Source organism: Prionailurus viverrinus, chromosome B2 (genome assembly GCF_022837055.1).
Source record: "Prionailurus viverrinus isolate Anna chromosome B2, UM_Priviv_1.0, whole genome shotgun sequence".
Taxonomy (NCBI): domain Eukaryota; kingdom Metazoa; phylum Chordata; class Mammalia; order Carnivora; family Felidae; genus Prionailurus; species Prionailurus viverrinus.
Genome location: NC_062565.1, coordinates 113,585,683 through 113,606,068, shown reverse-complemented (window position 1 = coordinate 113,606,068; position 20,386 = coordinate 113,585,683). Strand labels below are relative to the sequence as shown.

General features: G+C 40.3%; 1 long non-coding RNA gene across 1 annotated transcript; it reads right to left on the bottom strand.

Annotated features, from left to right (window-relative positions):
• Positions 1-1,827: 1,827 nt before the first annotated feature.
• LOC125165163 (uncharacterized) lies at positions 1,828-14,741 on the bottom strand. The gene is made up of 3 exons (XR_007151999.1): positions 14,696-14,741; positions 3,130-3,303; positions 1,828-1,888 (listed from the first exon to the last, which is right to left on the bottom strand). It is a non-coding gene; the product is annotated as an uncharacterized LOC125165163 (long non-coding RNA).
• Positions 14,742-20,386: the final 5,645 nt, after the last annotated feature.

Genomic DNA, 20,386 nt, shown 5'->3' with positions numbered 1-20,386 from the left:
ATCATGATGTCACTGGCTTTGCTGGAGAGGTTATGAAACATAATGTTAATTTATGTATCAGCTATTTTTAGCCCAAGATATTTCCTGGTTGTTGCCTCATCAATTTACCATCTATGTGGTGGGGATCTGGATAAGGGTGGTACATCTGGATTTGAAAAGTATATCTTACTTTTTTTCTCACTCTGGACATTAGGCTAATGATTCTAAATTTTGTTTACTTCTACTTGATTTAGATTCATGGTTTGAGGGGATTATTTTAATTCAGGACTCAATTCTCTGCAAATGATGAAACCAACTCTATGAAAAGAAGTACATGCAATTTAATAAACATTTACCTAAATAACAATAACAGTAATTTAATAATAGCATTCAATACTGCTTAGCTGGTACATGCTGACTTGTATATAGATTATAACCTGGATTCTATAAGAGTGGTCCCTCCACTCTCTTTTGAGAAGCAACTTGGAGCCATTATTGGTTCTTAAGCAAGCCAATTATTTAAGGAAGTCATTATATTTTACAAAAAAATCTGACAATTGTACTTTAAAGAGATGTAATGGGAGAGATGGCTAGATATAGGAAGGGCCCTTAAAATAGATAGGAGCAAAATGCTTTATGGCCTGGTGGTGGTAGTAGGAAAAACAGGCTTGAAAAATAACACAAAAGGAAACTCGGAGACAGAATCAAAGGAACTTGATAATTTGAATTATTCGCAACTTGGGATATGGTCCATGGAGATGTTAGCAATGGTTTCTTCAAAATTTAACTCTTCTAGGAGGCCTGTTTACATAAGTGTTGCCTAACTCTGTTTTTTGTTGTTGTTGTTGTTGTTGTTGTTGTTTTTGCCTGTGCTTTATTGCTTTCTACTTTCTAATTTATAATGACTTTTTACACTGCAGTATGCTGAGGCTTTCACAAAATGTCAGGTTGCCTCATGCTTGTGTGTGGTTTCTATGTACTAGTATGTATGTTCCTCAGTGGTAGGGATTGTTTTCTTATTTCATTGTATTCTGTGGGATCTGATGCTGGTGTCTGCCTACAATGGGGTTTTAATAAATATTGTTGACTGATAGGGTGACCTAAAGGGGAAAGAGAGTGTAAGATGGGGGGAACTGGTATAACACAAGAAGATTCAGGAAAATAGGCCAGATTCCCATGTTTCTTTCTGATGACAAAAGTGGAAATAATCAAAGGAGACCCCCTGTGTGAAGTGGATTCTTCTAGAGCAGACCACCCTGCCATTTAATCAAATCTGGTCAGTGTCCCAGGGAGCCTTTTCTTCAGGCTACAGCCTCGTGCACAGCACTGGGCCAAGAGCCTCCCACAGTCTTCATTAACACACGGGCAGCACACACACACCAATTGGTCAAAAAAGAGTGACTGTATGAGAAAAAAAACTATACCAAGCAAAGGAGACTGTTTATATGTTTCAGTTTCTCAGCATCTGTGGCTGTCATCTGTTTTCAGTTTGGTGATTTTTATTAAGGCAAAGTGGCACATGCTGTCATAGGAACTGCTCCAGCTCACGCTCCCCAGCAGGTCACCGGGTATCCCCTGGTGTGCTGAGACATGATATGTTTTTGCCAGTGAATGAGGTGGAGGGAAAATTCTGCTCAGCCTCAGTATCTGATGCAACACGGAAACAGACAAGCCGAGGGCAGACATGTGAAATGCACAGAACAATTACTCCATTTAATTTTGCCCATTAGTTTCACAAATAATTATTAAGTACTCTTAGTTACTCACAGTGATTTTATTTCCCTATGGAGGTTAAAATTGTTGACTTGCTATCAGGGGAGTGAGGTTTGAGCTGTGATCTTCTCTTGTGGTCCATTCGTATGCCTGGTCTGTTCCCCCATGACCCAATCTGCATCTGGGACCAAGCTACCTGGATTTGGGAATATGGCCAATAGTTAGAGAAGAGAAGAAAGCTAATTGGTCCATATCACAACAAAATCAGTGGTTCTGAGCTTCTTTAGCACCAACTAAGTGAACTGACCACGTTGATTTGGAAGTGGAGCTTGCCCACCAAACTTGGTCTCTGGCAAACTCTGGGGCTAATTTACATTTTAATATGCTTTGAAGGAGTATCTGGTAGTCGTTGTGACAATATATGTGGATCTTTTCTCAAGGATATCTCACTAGACGATAGTGAAGGAGAAAGTAATGTCACAAACACGTTTTCCTAGAGTAAGAACTGTGACTGATTTCACTGACTTTGAGAGTGAACATGATGTCTGCCCAATGCTGAGAAAATGAGGAGAAAACAAGATGGGGTCTGACACTGGAGATTCCTAGATATTTGGTACTCTCCCTTGCTACGCTGCAAGCCATGAGGCAATATAATATTGTCAGAATATGGGCAATGGATGGTTTTAGACAGAGAGCAGCAGGGTCCCTTTAATGATGATAATTCTGCTCTGGAAAGATGGGTTAGGTAGCTTGTCCTGAGTTGCTTCCTCTTAAAAGCAAGCAGATGCCCTCTTGCAGGTGTCTGAGAAATTGTATCATAGCCTTTCCATTGTGGCTCTGACAATGAGTTTCATAAGACTTTTGGACTCTAAATGCTGAAGCTCTTCTAGAGACTTCCTGTATTTGGCTCAGATTCTTCACCTGAAGACTGTGACTCCACTATTTCCTTGATATTCATAGTGACCTACCCAACTCACTTGCCTGATCCTGCTATGTCTATCATCACTAGTTCATTTGACCACAGGCAAAGGCTTAATTTCTCTGTAACTCATGGGAAAAAAAGACTGTCCTTCAGGAGGCAGGGAAAGCAATCAGGATTGAAACTTTTAGTTGTACATGGTTGTAGCATAGATAAAATAATATGCATACTGAGTAGTCTGCCAAGATCCCCTTTTCAGGGCTGATGTACTGAACCCAAGCTCATGGGAATAAGCTGATGGCTTGAAGCTGCTCTCCTCACCAGGAATGGCCCTCAGCAGTAGAGAACAATCTCATCTAAGGTGATATCTCCTTTCAGTGTGTGACCTAAAACCAATGCTTGGCTTCTGAAGGTATCTGTAAACCTGTCCCCCATGCCTCATTTTGGAACAACTCTGAAAGGCCATCCCATCTTTAGAGCTCTCAGTAGAATCTGCTGAAACTCAGTTGCAACCTTACCTTGATAGGCTTCTCCTTCTGTTCAATCCTACCTTTTTCACTTCCTGACAGGTGTCTTTTCTAAGAACATTTCTCAAAAAGTCTTCTGCATGCAACATTTCATTTCCAAAGTCTGTTTCTAAGGGAACTCAGTTGAAGATAGTTGGTACCAGGAATGATCATAAGAAATAGACTCTAAGAGAAGAAAAGAATCATTTTTTGGTTGAATGGCAAGAGACCTCCATTACTTTTGCAGGAATATAATATTATAATATAATATAATATAATATAATATAATATAATATAATATAATATAAAATATATATATATATATATATTCCCTACAATGATATACTGGTGTAACTGTTAAAACTTTCACTAGAGGTAAACTGAATTGAGATGTGTTGGGAGGAGATATATTCCTGGTAATGGGAAATATGCTGGAAGTCTAGGGACTTTGGAATTGGATGAGTGTTGCTGAGCACCACTGATTCATCAAAGAGGGATAATGACAGGCTTAGAGTGATTAATTACCAATTCAAGGCAGAATGTGAAAATTAGAGGGCCCTTTTGGCACCATTTAAGGAAATTAATCTCTTGCAGTTGAAGGGAAGACAGAGAGGAGGACCAGGTTCAGAACTTAATTGTAAGAGTTGTGGAGCTTCAGAGAAGGTGGAACTCCCATCCTGTCAGTCGTCCTAAGCCAATATCAGGGCCTAGGAAAGTAATGGGTTCCTGAAACTTGGGCTGAGGATATCTTGGTAAATGCAACTGTGAACTTTGAGATCTCCTACTCCTATAGGAGTTGCCCTTGGTAGCACGGAACTGCCCAGTCAAGGTTATGTTCCCTCTTAGAGGGTGGTCTGGCTTAAGTGGACATCGAAAATCCAGCCCCTTGCCTAAGTTTAGGATAACTGTGAAGGAATTTTTGCTCCAAAGTTTCTCAGATGAGAAGCTAAAGTCTCAACTGTTACTTCATTGTGGATCAGCTTCTCTCTCTGTATGATCCCAGTCTCCTTTCTTCCTTATAGGTGTATCTTCTGAAAACACTCCCCAGTAAACCTTTTGCGTGCAATTCTCCATCTCAAAATCTGTTTCCAAGGAACCCAAATGAAGACAATACAGAAAGCTCTCAGCACTCTGTTGGTGCATAGAGGACACACAATAAGCGTGTGTCCACATTTTATTCCATGATTTATTTTTTACTTGAAACCACAGCCCATTGTCAGTAATCTCATAAACATTTATCAAATAGTCATAGTGTAATGGATCCTGGTAAGAGGGAAGGATAGGAATGTGGTAAGCTATCACAAATTCCAGAGTCTCACAGGCCACAGCAGTGAAGAACCATAGTCCTGAGCACCCTTCATGGGGCAGGTATTTTACTATTCACATTGCATACATTGCCTATTTGATCCTCTAATGTGAGTATGATTCCTCCCTTGTGATAAAGAAACTGATGCTCAAGAGGAGAGAATCTGTCCACTTTCCAGTATGCCATTTTGCCTCCTCAAAGTCCTCTCATTTCACAATAATGCTATTTTCCTGGCAGCAAGTCATTGCCCAGTAACCCACCACCTACAGTGAACAGTCCAGATATCCCGCTCCATAATGTTTAGTTATCTTCAAAGAGGAGGTACACAGTACTGCACCCTGAATCCAAACTCTTAACATAGAACAGAAAAGCAAGAGAGTGAGCTGTTCTTCTTAATATCTAACTTTAATAAAGACAACCATGATATCAGATAATCAAACATTTTTTGGTAGGGGATGGAGTGAGGGTTTGGAATTAATATTTTCTAAGTTTTTTTGGCTGAACCTAAAGGAATGGTGTAATTACTTATAGCAACAGTTGTTAGCAAGGACATATGGAAGGATTAACTGCAAGAATCTTAGTTTGTTTCAACATGGTCTTCCCTAGAGAATTTACCAGTTTCTTCCTGTCTTTTCACTACATCAAAGTCGGATGGGCAATATTTCCCTCAGTAATAGGAGTCTAGAGAGCCACAGGAAGATACAAATGTGTTTTGTTTTGTGACTTACAGCAGTCAAGGAACTGCAGAAAGAGAGAGAGACAGAGATGACAGAGAGAAAGAGAGTGCAGGGAGGGGAAGGCAACTGAGGGAAAGGGAGGGAGAGAAAAAGAGATCCAGTAGAGGGAAAATGAAGTCCTCTCCTTCTCTCCCTCATGCCAAATGGGTATGTGCGGCTGCTAGGAGCATTTGGCAGACTGGCACAGTCAGCAACAACAGCAAGAGAGCTGTGGCTCCAGGCCAGCGGGAGGCTGGCTGTGTGGCAGACGGGGGGCTGAGCATGGGTGAGGAGCTGGCGGAGGTGGAAAGTACTGGAGGCAGATTGTTGGAGCTAGCACAGAGACTTGGCAATCAAAGTTTAATATCTGTATGGTAAAGAATGAGTTACTGAAAATCCTCTTGAAGCTGCTATTGGATTTTGAGGTGAATGTGTTTTGGTACCTTTGCTAAAATGAAAAAAGATTTCATATTATAGGGCCATACATTTGTGGTCCATGTCATGTGTCTGCTGCATGGACAGTTCTGTTTTCAGTAAAGCAGAAGGGTCTGGAGCCCACCTCCCTTTTCCAGTTCATCTTCCTCTGGTACATGTGGATAAGATGGTCCGGTCACTTCTGCCTCCACTCTGCCTCCATCTTGTCAATGAACCCCTGACTTTTGCTGCCTTTGCCACTCCTGAAACTTGGGACAATCCCTCTCTTGCTTTGTTCCCCATGGTGTTGCTGCTACAAGGCTTTGTGTGTAGCAGCTTTCGTAGAAAGTCTGGGGGAAAAGGAGAGAGGGCACAAAATAGGCAATATCTTGAAACATCTCAGAGCATGCTCTTGTCTGGGACCTTTGCCCACTGCTATAGGGCTGGACCTTTTCTGCTGTGAATTCTTGAAATGCCCTCTTTTTCTTCTTGTTCCTGGTCTGAATTGCAGTTCCTCTCGACTCCTCTATCCTCAAGAGCTGCAATCCAACATTAGGCTTAGGCTCCCTGCTTTCACCGTGGCCTGTCTTTCATTGGATCTGGGACTCTGATGAGTCCCAAAGCCCCTCTTCCCTGGTTAGGTTTTGGTAGAAACATGTAAGGCACCCATAAACAGGTTCCTAACTCTCAGAGTGAAACGTGAGTCCTTGATTTCTAATTCCTCACTTGACATTTCCTCTGTTCACTTTTCTTTCTCCATTTCTGGGGCCTCCAGCTTACATCAAGCTAATCTCTATGGCTCTGTGCTAGGGACATCAGTTCCTCTGTGAGCAAAAAGGCAGGTCTTTGATCTAGAATCTCTTCTTTCAACATCTAACCCAGAGCCTAGAAAAATAAAATAAAATAAAATAAAATAAAATAAAATAAAATAAAATAAAATAAAATAAAAAATATATATTTGGAAGATTGTTCATTTTAGTTCAGTTTGTGGTAGAAAAAAGTAGAAGAGAATTTAACTGTCTGTCAATACAGGCATGACTGACTAGATTATGGTCTGTAATATGCAACCACTAAAAACAATGAAGATCCTCTCTGCTTATCTCAAATAATGTCAATGATTTATTGTAAATTGAAAAAACACTTTCTGAATAAAAAAGTAGAATATGATAAAAAAAAAACCTGTCTCCTTTTCTCTCTCTCAGAATATAGAGATGTCTTGATAAACAGGAAAAAATCAGAAAAGGAAGGCCTCAAACTGCTTCTAGGTAGAGGAGTGGGAGAAGTGTGACTTAATATCTTACTTTATATAATTTTTTGGTGCAATGATTAAGTTGTGGAATTATGAATGTCTTTTTTTAAGTAAAAACATTTTTAAATATAGTATAATATGAAGACAACTGACAAAATGAAGGAAGCAGGTTAGATATTCTATGAATATTTTCAAGTTTTATTATTCTGAAAATATGTATCTCAATGTGAGGAACAAATAATATTTTAAAACCATAAAGTGCTTAAAATAATTTCTGGACTATATTAAGCACTTATAGCATGCAACTCTTATCCAAAAATGTAATTGTAATATTTACAGTATCTTATTATTTTTTATATTCTTTGTAAAAAAATGTTTTAATGTTTATTTTTGAGAGAGAGAGAGAGACAGAGAGAGAGACAGAGTGTGAGATGGGGAGGGGCAGAGAGAGAGGGAGACACAGAATCTGAAGCAGGATCCAGGCTCTGAGCTGTCAGCACATGGGCACAACATGGGGCTCGAACCCATGAACCATGAGATCATGACCTGAGCTGAAGTCAGATGCTTAACCAACTGAGCCACCCAGGCACCCCATATTCTTTTTTATTGTTACGATGTTTGAAGATGTTTACTGATTTAGAAGTATTAGTTAAATTAAATTTTTTTTCTCTAGAAACTTTAATTACTTAATAATTAAAGTATGTTTAAATAAATCATTTTTTCTTGATTTGTTTAGTATCTAGCTGAGCATATGCATGGTATTTAACAATGTTTCCACCAGCAAACTAACCACACATTTCTGTGATAAAGATGGGGGAAAAGAAACAACTCTTATCCCTTGATCTATAGGTCAAGAGTCTCATGTTGTTTTTACCACTGATAGTAGCCTTACTGCATGAGGATTGGAGCTTTTGTGCACCTGCTTGCTTGCTAATGTCCCTCATGTCCCACTCAAAACCACTACTTTTAACAGATAAGTAAATGGGTATGAGAAGAGAGATAGGACTAATCTTTCAAGGATATATCCATCAATGAAGTCATTGACTCTACTACAGGTCTTTTTTTTCTCACATTCTTTGGCCACCAAACTGTCCAGCTGTGATCTGACATGAATGTAATCCCAGGTATCACTCTCTGACACATGCTGTTGAATACAGTCTTCCAGCATATTAAAAAAAATACTAGATCTGGTTCTTTCAGAAACTGAAATAGCTCTTTCAGATCAAGACAAGAGTCTACTTATTCCTCAGAGGCACTAATTCAGTTGTAGTTGTCCTCGTGGCCTAAAAAAGTCAATGCTGATTCCAGAGGTGCCTGATTTGCTCCCAAGATGTAGTTTATGTACCAGGAAAGTCTAATTTGGTGAGTCTTTGTTCTGTGAAGCTCAAAAGCAGGTCAAAAATTGAGAATTCAGCATGTGACCTTGGAATTGGTGGTAAAGATGCAATACCACTCACAATGGAAATAATAAAGCCTCCACATTCTGGAAGAGATTTTTTGGTGCATATTTCTTCTTGTTCAATTTTGCAACCCTTGATCTAGGGAAGAGCTTCTCTAACACGAGGCTGCTGCCAGTGTAACAATTCATTCCCACAATATCTAATGTAACTCAATCGCCGTGTGACAGTTGCTGAAGAAAGGACTGATAAAAATGACCCACACCAAAAATCTCTTTTACTTCTACAGCATGTCTCTTTCCCTACATTTATTCTCTTGTCATGTTTGTTTTCAATTTGTCCAGGAAGTGTTAGAGATTTGGAGTTACATGTGTATTATCACACAAGTGGGGGATATTCTCATTTCTTACCTTGCCAAAATGACTAACAAAGGACAAACCAATAGAAGATGAAAAAGTTGTATTTTGTCACCAGGGAGTCTTCTCTCTGGGACCCCCCCCCCCCCACTCTAATCTCCTCCATTACCCAGCTCCTTACTTGGTTAGCCTTGATTTTAGTATTGCAGGGTTTTGTTAGTTAAGAGATGGTGGTTTTGTGTGTGTGTGTGTGTGTGTGTGTGTGTGTGTGTGTATGTGTGTGTGTGTGTGCATTATGCATTATAAGGAAGTATGAAAAGATACAGAATGTGAGGTCCTTGCTCTTAGAATGCCCATAAATAAAGTGTTCCATACCCTTTAATCTTTCTCTTTTGAAGATTTTAAGGATAGTCTCTCAACTTTCCTCCTCTCTTTTGTGGGTCTGCATTGGGGGACAGTGAGATGATCACATTATTTCATTTCAGGAAAATGTGGAAGAACTCAGAAACATTTAAAATATTAATTAGCAGCAGCCATGCATGAATTAGGCAGAATCTCAAATGCTCTTGGGACTGAGAGTTTGGGTAGTAGGGAATTTTGACCAGCATGGTCAATAAGGGAGAGCTGGTAACTTATTTTAAGCTAGAAAACCCCAAATTAAGCTTCTCTTAGTTTTGTCACTAGACTGTATGCTGAGAAAGTGGATTTCTGAGCCAGGTGGTTCTCCACAGTGGACAGTCAACAGTGTTTAGCAACCTGAACTTTCCGTAACTCCAGTGATATGCTGGGATGCGTCAGCCAGGAAGCTGGGATACTAAGATCCAGAACATTCAGGACTAGCAGGTGCTGAGAAGGACACTAGGTTGAGGATGTGGTTCTTAGCCCTTCCGCTACCTCAGTAGTACATAAACCACAGTACATCAGTTTCCTGCTCTGTAGGCCAGAGAACATATGAATGTAAATGTTTTCTCTACCTCCTACTTCACTTTTCCATGGCTTGTGTCCACTTGATTACTGTCCTCCAGATAGTGATGCTGTACTTAGGCTTCCAAAATAAATATATTTTTATACCTCCCAGGAAAGGGGAGATCCATACAACTCTTTGATTCCCTAATGGTGCCTGGCATGTAGTAGGTGCTCAAAAATATACCTGATGATTAAATCAATATTTGATTCAATGAAATACAGAGAAAGAAACTAACTCCCATAGATCTCAGACAGTCATCATTTCCTTTAGATGAGCGGAGACTCAGTCTCCATTTATTCTCATACTCTGCATCAGTTTCCTTTTCTTACTTAAACTTGCTGGTTAGTGATGATGCTTTGAATTAGTAAGGAGATTGATGAAGGAATGGTGAACCCTGTCACATTTAGGTTTATTGAATATTGCAAATTGCTTTGAGTTCAGAAAAACCGAGACCATGTTTGGCAAAGTACTTTCTTCTCAGTGATTTAAAAGCATGTGGATTTAGGATGGAAATTTAATCTGCATGTTCATTTACACGTAACTCATCAAAACATTTTAAAGCAGCCCTTTGAAGACTTCAGAGCCTTTTCAATCCATTTTATGGAAACATTTCAAGTGTTTCTGGGGTTTTCATGAAAATCTGTGTTTTGGTAAGATCAAGCATACTAGATGTAATGCACCCTCTCATTCCAAAATATTTCATATTGACCTAAATCTCATAGCCTATATTCATGAGTTCCGTTGTGATGCCAACCCATTTCTTCATAGAGAGAGGGACAAATAACTGAAACTCGAGAAGAAGAAAAAATATCAACCTCTGATGGACAAAAGCTAGACGTAGTCAGTCTTTGATGGCATTGTAATGGAGAATAAAAGTGAGCAATTCAAACTGGCCAAAAGGAAAAAAAGAATTCAATTTGGTTTGAGAACAACTAGTGTCTCTAGTAGTCCATAAAACTCAACATGGCCAGAAACATTTATTTGGTTTCAGTTAGATCTATAAAACTTTGACACATTTTTGTCAGAGAGTGGTGTGGTTGTGCTTGCTTTTTGGTTAGGAGGTTGCTACAGTGGTGGAAGACAGAACTGAAGGAAGCCTGCTTTAGATAGTTACTGCAGTGGTCTAGGTGATGAGGTGGAAAGGCAGGCATAGATTCAAGAAATATTTCAAAAGTCAATTGGCAGGACTGGAGAATGATTGGCTAGCTTGGATCACTTGGGGGTTGGTAGTGATAGTGAGTGAGAAAAGGAATATGGGAAGAAGAGAGAGATGGTGAACTCCACTATAGATGTGTTGATTCTGACATGTAAGTTGAGATATTGAAATATAAGGAGGTATTGGACTTATGATTCCGAAGATGTGGGGAGAGATCTGGGATGGATAAAAATTTGTGAGTTACCAGCTTATAGCTAGGCAATCATAGGTGAGAGGTGGGTAAGCTCACTTGTGAAGATTAGTAGACCAAGTTTACAGTTTTTAAGATGGATGCTTATGTATGTATGAGGTTATATGCTTTCATTTTCTCAAGTTGTAGACAATGTGGTTGGCCAATAATTAGAAATATGAGCACGCTTGAAATATGAGAAATCTTGAGGAGAACAGCCAGTAGTAAATATATATTGATATGGGATAAAACATACATTGTATATTTGCTCAGGGAAGAAAGGGTTGACTGTCCCAGCACTGGTAAAATGTCTTGAATTAGACATTTGCAGTGATATCATTTGCAAGTGGCAAAAAAGCCAACCAAGGCTTGAGAAAAAAAACAAAGCATATTTATTAGTCTACATGGTTAGACATCAAACAGTGTCCTCAGAAATTTTCAGGCTCTTTCCCCTTCTCAGTTGCTTTACCCTAAAGAAGGTGGTTCGGTGTGGTATCAGCAGATCCACACTTTTATTCTTTTTGGAAAGATGAGATTGAGCTTGAGATCCTGGAATTTATTTAAAACTTCTGATATGGGACACTTCTGAAGGATAACATATTACACAGTGTGGCCATGCAAGCTATTCCAGTAAGGTAGAGATGGATGTATTGTGTATGGAGGAAACTTGAGAAGAATGTGGCCAGGGCTAGGGAATCCTCACAAAGACACATTCAAGATGATGTTGGAGTTGGGTAAGAAGGACCACTTTGAACTACATGCCACTTTATGAATGAAATGAATGAAAGGGAGTGACTGGGAAGTTTCTAGATGACAGTAACAAGAAAAAAAAAAAAGGTAAATACTATAAATAGATGGTTTAAAGCAGATAGTTATTTTCCTCCCAGTGAAGACAAGGACTATAATTGGGGAGGCACTAGGACTAAGGAGAAGTCCTACTCACTTTCACGTGATGGAAATCCAAAGCCAATTAGTTCAGACCAAGACAAATTTATTGGTAAATAAATAAATGGGTGACTAGAGTTAAGGATGTCCCCACCAATGGCACTGTCCTTTTTGCTACTCTGCCACTCATTTTGCCACTTATTTTGCATCTCTTCACCTTTAGACTTCTATTCTGAAAAATGTGACAGCTCATATTGTTCAGCTTTGCCATATGAGAACACTCCCTTATCCCTCAGCTCTAATGTGAAAATTTTCAGAGAACTCTGGCACAGCCCAGTTAGGTATGCATTATTGGCTCTAATACTATGGCCAGTAATGTGGGAGGCTGTGATTGGTCCATTTGGGATCAAGAGTCCAGCCCTGGACCAATCACTGTGCCTAGGGAGGTGGGACCTGAAGTACTGTTTTCAGAATAAAACAGGTTCTTACTATGACCTGTAGGCCTTACTCATCAGATGTTCTGCTAGACCTTCAACTGTGTCCCCATTTATGCCACACAAATCTCTTGCCCTTCTTTGATGACATCGAATGTGCTTCTGGATCAACATCTCTGCCTCTGATGTTCCACAGAAATGCTTTCTTTCCAGATGCCTGTGTGATTAAATTCCCCACTACATTCAGGTCTCAATTTGTATATCACCTCCTGGAGAGGCCTTCCTTGACCACTCTATCCAAAACAGTGCTCCCTGCCCATCTACTCTCTAGCTTCTCCTAACATTTGTTACCTCCTTACATCTTAAGTGTTTGTTCATTTTGCCTCCCCAGAGAAAACAGCAGCCCCATAGGAGTAAAGATTTTTGTCTGTTTGGTTTATTACTGTATATTCAGCACCTTGAATGCTGCCTGATCCCCTCTGCCTCAAAGTGGGAGAACTCTTTAGCAAGATTTAAACAGCAGAGCTTATCTGCCCACAGTCAGGCAAGTACCACACCCTTGTTCAGCAAACCCCTTTCTCTGGCCTGTTTCATTCCTTCCCTTATAAGAGTTTCCTGAGAATGTCCCCACAATAAGTCAGGTATAATGGAGTCTCTGGCTCGGGTCCTACTTATAGGAAACTCTATTTAATACATCTATATTAAAGTTACCTGTTATATATATAATCAACTAAATTTTTTAAAATTTTGTTTTATTTTATAGAGAGAGAATGCAAACAAGGGAGAGAGGTGGGGCGGGGGAGAGAGAGAGAAAGAGAGAGAGAGAGAGAGAGAGAGAGAGAGAATCCCAAGCAGATTCCATGCTCAGTGTGGACTCCCATGCAGGGCTCAATGCCAGGACTCTGGAATCATGGCCTGAACCAAAATCAAGAGTCAGATGCTCAACTGACTGAGCCACTCAGGCGCCCCTCAACTCAAAATTTTAAAGTAAGGCCTTCTACTCAATAAGTAGGTACATAATGAAATTTCCTAAAATAAATGATGAAGATAAAGCCTCTTTTCGAATGATAAGGTTGGGATAGGAATATGCCAGAAGACAAGGGTGGTGCTGATCTGTGCAAAAAAAAAAAAATAATCCAAGTCTTCTACCAACCCCCTTTACCTGATCCATGGAGCATGGAAGACTGCATAGAAGCATCTGCTCTAGCTGTGTCTGGAAGGAAAGCCCAGTTTAGTTAAGGCAAGGGAGTAAAGGAAATGAGCATTCAGTAAAGAGGTAAAGAGTATAAAGAGGTTTGTTCATCTTGGCATGGAGGATCCAGCAGGAAGAATGGGAAGGTCTGGAAGATTAGAGAGAAGATAGAAGACAGAAGGGGAAGCAGAGGACAGTATGGAGATGGAACTTTGAAGAGAAGAGATTTCGAGGGGGTGTTATGTTTGGAGTAGTAACAAGGCATGGCAGGGAGGAGGTGGTATTAATTCCAAATGGCTTTTTTTCTGGACCTATAAGCAATAGAGTCAGCCTCGTTTGGGGCTGGGGTGGGCTGAGATGGCTGTGAGCCAGCAGTCTTGGCCTCCTGGTGTCTGAGTCACAGCTTGAGGCAGGGTCTGTGCAGGCAGACTCGGGGGACAGGTGGGCCCACGGTGCCTGGGAGGAAAGACTGAGAAGCCTGTCTTTGGATTGAATGTTACTAGATTTTGCCCCATATTTTAAATATAGAATATTAAATAAAAATTAAAAATATCATTAGAACTAGCTTATTGGCACTAAATAGAAGCAATTTTCAATCCTTCATATTATGGGGTTTTATTACTATGATCTAACAATTCTTTACCTAGAATTTAGAATTTACTTCAGAAAACTAACAAAATTTTTGAAAATTCATGCAAAATTTTGTGTACATGTGTTTTTGTACCTATTTATGAGAGAGGATCCTTAACTTTCACCAAATTCTTAGAAACTTCCAGAATTCCAAATGATTAAAAACCATTGTTCTAACCTCAACAGATGAACACGCCTCTCCCCTGGTTCTCTGGAAGATTTGATGTTAGTTCCATTTCACTGGCTACTGTTAACATTGTTCTAGAATAGCTGAATATGTACAGATTTACCCTGTTATATATGTTTTATTTGGGATATTATTAAGTTATTTTGCATTACTTCCTAATCAGTGGCTTGATGACGGAGAGAAGCATTCTGCACTTGATTGGGTAATGATAAGACTCTATTTAAAATTTTCAGTAGATAAAACATAAAGGAAGAAACTCTAATACAGTTGTCTCGGTGAAGTTGCCCAAAGGGAGCTCCTCAGACAGGGATTCATTCCTATGTGAATCCAGTCTTGGGGAAACTCTTGTGAGGGAGAGTGTGGAGCAAGTTAAGGAAGGGGAAGGAGAAAGGAGCCAGGCAAGGAGGTGATCCTTGATCTGACTGTGGGAAGTTTAAATCTCACTGCAGGGTTGCCTCACCTTGACACAAAGGGACCAGCCTTTCTCATCTTCCTATCAGTATTGGTCATCTGCTGGGAATGAGGAGGAAGGTTGTGGGTGTAATAATAGTGGGGAAGGTGGTGATGGCTGTGATGGTGGCCATTGTGAAGGAGGTGATGGCGGTTAAGAGTTGTGGCTGTGGTGAAGGCGGTGATGGCAATGATGGTGGCTGTGGTGAAGGCGATGTAGGCAGTGATGTGGTGATGGGGGTGATGTGAACTCCCTACGCTTCCTAGTGAAGTGGCACCAGAGAGCCCAAGGCAAGTGTCTGGAGAATATGACAGAGGTCAGTCTTTACCTCACCACTGGCAGCAGCTGAGGGAATGGGCACCCTGGCCGGTAATGGCAATTTGGGAGAGTCACCAACAGCACCCACTAACAACATTTAATTCTTTGCGTGTTTAACTATAATATGTCTCTGAAAAATTTGAAAGTCAATAAATGATCAAATACATATTGAGAGTCTATTATGTGCAAGATATTTTAAATTTAATAAAAATGACCTCTTAGTAGAAGTATGACTATCATTTGTTAAACTGTTGAAAGTTAACGATCTCATTTTAAGTCATCTTTTGGTCTCTCTGGGCTGTGTGCTGTGCTGACAAAAGCGATAAGTATTAAAAGGGGCTGGTGTGCTTTGGTAAAATCGTGCATATTCTATTTGAGAAATCCCTGCCTCAGGCTTCAATTTATCTAGGACAATGGTTTGTAAATTTTAGCATGCATCAAAATCACCTAGAGGGCTTTTCAAAGCATGGGTTTCAGTCTCCCCCCCCCAACCCCGGTTTCTGGTTCAGTAGGGTCTGGGATGGGGCTGGAGACTGAGTTGCTAATATGTTCCTAGATGCTGCTGCTCCTGATTGTCCTCTATATTACCGCTCCAGCAATGACATAGCTCTTATTTCAAGCTATCAAAGACATTTGAGACAGTCTCTTCTTAGTTCTACTTGTAAACACTCACACACACTCACACACACACACACACACACACACACACACACGCACACAGTGACAGTTTACTTAGTTGTACTTGTTTATTGTTGTGTGCTTGAGTTTACAAGCTCTATCCAGGTGGGCATTGCAGAGACAATTAGAAAACTGAATAGTTTTCCTGAGGGTAACATAAAGATTTAGATCAGCACCATAGAATGAAATATGATGCAAGCCACATATGTAATTTAAACATTTCCAGTAGGCACATTAAAAAAATTTTTAAAAAGGGCACCTGGGTGGCTCAGTTGGTTGAGCATCGGTCTCTTGATTTTGGCTCAGGCCTTGATCCCTGAGTTATAGGATTGAGCCCCATATTGGGCTCTGCACTGAATATGGATCCTGCTTGGGATTCTCTTTCTCCCTCTCTCTCTGCCCTTCCCCTGTTCACGTGCACTCTTTTTCTCTCTCTCTCAAAACAAATAAGCATTTTAAAGAGAGAAAGAAAGAAAAAAGAAAATGGTGAAATTAGCTTAAAAATGTATTTCATTTAATCCAATAAGCCAAAATATTACCATTTTAACATGTATAAAATTAGTGATTTATTTTGTATTCTTTCTTTTTGAAACTAGCTCTTAGAAGTCGGGTGTATTGTGCATCACAATTTTTTACTAGCCACTTTTCAAATGCTTAATATCCCCCATAGGTAGTGGCTACTATACTAAACAGTGCAGACTATGGTCTGCTTTTGCCAGAATTATTTAACTTGTGATCTGGTTAATTCAAGAAAAAGTGTGATTTCTCTCTTTTATTGTCTAAATTATCCAATTTTCATTTGGTAGGTAGAAATCTGCTCTTTAAGGTCTTAACAATGTGCAGTAATAATAAGAGGTCCACAAAGGCTGCTGAGGATACCAAAGAGTCTCTGAGTGTGAGTGTTTTCCTACAGAATGCAAGGGAGAAGTGGCATTTTTCAAAATAAATTTATGATTTTGATAAATGAGTCAGGAGCCCTTTGTCATTAAGGACACAATGCTTCCCAATAATTGCAAATTTTGAGTCAATCCAGTGTACCAGGGGAAGACAAGATCGCCTACTTTACTATAGCCATTCTACCAGCCTGAGGGGGTAACAAGGCAAGTCTGAGGACTCCATCACACATGGAAGCAAGCCAATGGGAAGCTGTCAAAGGTTGGTTCCAATTAGTCTGAGGTTAGCTAGAGGTTTAGCCTCATTTCTGACTACTGGCAGGGTGCTAAAACTCATGTAATGCAAATGAAAAAAATAATGAAAGACAATTTATATGTATAGGGCTTCCTAGAAAATGCCTTGATATGTGTTATTTCTCCCTTTGGTGTCTAGAGGTAGGTAGCATTTGTATTCTTTGTCCCCCATTCTACAGATCACTGTGGACAATGACTTGCCCCTGGTTGCATGGTTACCGGTGCATGAGCCTGGATTTGAATCCACGCTCTGATTGTCACCTAGTCCCATTGCACCCAGACACTGCCTGTGAAATACATGTAATGTGGGTGCCTGGAGCTGTGAGAGATGGAGAAAGCAAGACCTCAAGTCATTTTTACAATTGAATGATGTCAGATATTTCCTAGCATTTAAACAGTTTCTTTTTCTGATAAACTGTAAGTGGAAGGATGTTCCAGTACTCTGACTTAACCTCTGGAAACTTGAAAAATTCTGGACCTTATATTGATGCTGATAATACACATATATGTTCTTTTCTGAGCTTTCACAAAAGCCCCTAATGTGAAGACCAAGCAGCTGAGAAATTGTCACTTGGCCTGCTTTTGGCAGAGCTTACCCACTCCTACTTACCTGGGCCTCTGTTACCTGTATCTAAGACAGGGAACTTGAATTGGGAGCCAGTGTCCCCTTGCTTCTCTTTAGGTAGGCTGTGTGCAAGAACTGAGAGAGTTAGCCTCCCCTTGAGTGAGACATTTTGGCACAGAAGGATGAGATATTTCCAAGTTTTCAAATACAAAAATGAGGCCATCACACTGCTTTTTAATGTCCCTATGGCTTGTGGGACAATGCAGAATGCAAGGGAGAGGTAACATTTCTTTAAAAAAATAATTTATGTTTTTGATAAATATGAGTCAGTTCCAAACACTGTGCCCAAGCCTGGCTGGACATTAGAAACACCTAAGGTAAAGGTGCCTGGGTGGCTCGGTTGGTTAAGCGTCCACCTGACTCTTGGTTTTAGCTCAGGTCATAATCTCACTGCCATGAGATCGAGCCCCGCATCTGGCTCTGTGCTGACAGTGAGGATATTGCTTGGGATTCTCTATCCCTCTCTCTCTCTGCCCCTCCCCCGCATGCACACTCTCTTTCTCTCTGTCTCTCTCTCTCTCAAAATAAATATGCATTAAAAAAAGAGAAACACCTGAGGTAGAAGGTATTTTTTAACATATGGGGATGCCCAGGTCTATCACACAGAGATTCTGATTTCACTGATCTAGGGTGAGACCCTGGCACTGGTGTCTCAGGTGATTCTCATGTGAGACCTGAGTTAAGAGGCAGTGTAAAGTGAAATTTTAAGTTCATGTCATTCCTCTCATCCATATACAATTTTCAGGTTTTCTGGGAAACTCAAACTTCATCTCAGAAGTGCAATTTGAAGTTTAAAAAGAGAATAAATGGCTTTCTTATTTACGTCTGCAAATGCATTTGGAAGGCAGATGACACAGGAGATAATTGGCCCTGCTGTCTTGAAATGACCTTGGAGAACTATGAGGCAGGACAAGCATTGTGAAGTGGAGACTGCTCACCAGCTGTTCCCCACTTTCTAAAAACTTGCAACACTACTTTTAATGCTTTGGGAGGAGCCCCATTGGAATAAAAAATACTGAGAAGGGGTAACTCCCTCGCCCCTGGAGCACATTTTACTGTTCCCTCTCTCTGTTCCCCTCTCATACTTAGTTTCTCTCTGTTAACTGGGGGATTTATTTTATTATTATTATTTTTTATGTTTATTTTTGAGAGAGAGAGAGAGACACTAAGCGTGAGTGGGGGAGGGGCAGAGAGAAAGGGAGACGCAGAATCGGAAGCAGGCTCCAGGCTCTGAGCTGTCAGCACAGAGCCTGACTCGGAGCTTGAACCCACGAATGTGAGATCATGACGTGAGCTGAAGTCGGTCACTTAATTACTGAGCCACCCAGGCGCCCCAACTGGAGACTTTAAATGCTAAGTAGGAGTTTGGGACTCATAGTATTTGCCATTTTTTGTAGAATGGAGCTTTATATTCTTGGTCCAGTTTTGGATAAGTGACCGATTAAGAAAGACCTGAGTTAAAGTCCCAACTGTTCCTCTTCCATGCTGTGTGTCAACCGGCAAATTCTTTATGTCTCTAGTTGCCAATGTCCTCATCTATAAAATGGGGATGGCAATATTTATATCATTTGGTTGTTGTGAAGGTTAGATTAAATTTTGTATGAAGACTGTATAACCCTGAGTAGGGAGACTTGCATTTAATGAAGTATCAATAAGGAACAGCTATTACTACTCTCCTATTAATTGTGAGCTTTCTCATTACAGTAAATTAACATATATCATCCCCACCTGATGCCCCACCATCTTGGCTTCTCCTAGTCCTCTTCCCCACCTGACTTCTCTTTAAGAAACCCCAAACAGGATCTCTCCATGTACACCAACCGTCTCTCCAACCCTAACAAATTTCTGCCATTATTTAATATGGCTCTGTTTCTTCTGAAGGTCAATGTTGCTTAATAGTAAAACTGCCCATTATAGCGATTTTACTTACTTGACCCCTCATTTTGCTCTATTTAAAACCCAATGTTGGTTTGTATTGTTGACTAGGTTTTTCCATTCTTTACCAGTTTGGCCAATATCGCTGGGATCTGCAAGTGTGAATCACACTTGTCCCCGTTTTCATTTCTAGATTTTTATACAGCAGTCAGCTGGCAACACTGATTTCTTGGTCTCCATAATGGCATATCTTGTTCAGGTTTCAGATATATTATTCTCACCAGCTCCTGCCTGCACCCCAGCTACATCCTTTTCTTTGTCTCAAAACCAACTTTCTTTTTTTTTTTTTTTAATTTTTTTTTGAACATTTATTTATTTTTGGGACAGAGAGAGACAGAGCATGAACGGGGGAGGGGCAGAGAGAGAGGGAGACACAGAATCGGAAACAGGCTCCAGGCTCTGAGCCATCAGCCCAGAGCCCGACGCGGGGCTCGAACTCACGGACCGCGAGATCGTGACCTGGCTGAGGTCGGACGCTTAACCGACTGCGCCACCCAGGCGCCCCTCAAAACCAACTTTCTTAGGAAGGTTTGCCACATGAGGTTACCCAGATTATGGTGTTTTTTTTTTTTTTTTTTTTTGCATTTCTGGGAGCAAACCATGAACACAGACCAGGATGTGAATGGTGCTCCCTAGTAGTTTGCTGTGACTGCTGTATAACCATATAATGGTGTGCCTTTAGTATGCCTCCAGGCTTATTCTCATGGATTTATTAAGAGCCCTTGTTTTCCAAAGTGGTTGTACCATTTTACATTCTCACCAATATAGGTGTATGAGAGTTCCAGTTTCTCCACATTCTAATACTTGTATAATTAGGTTTTCTAATTTTAGCTCTTCTAATAGGTATATAGTGGTATCCCAATATGGTTTTAAACTTAAAAAAAAAAGTTTATGAATGTATGTATGTATTTATTTTGAGAGAGAGAGTGAGAGAGCGAACATGGGAGAGGCAGAGAG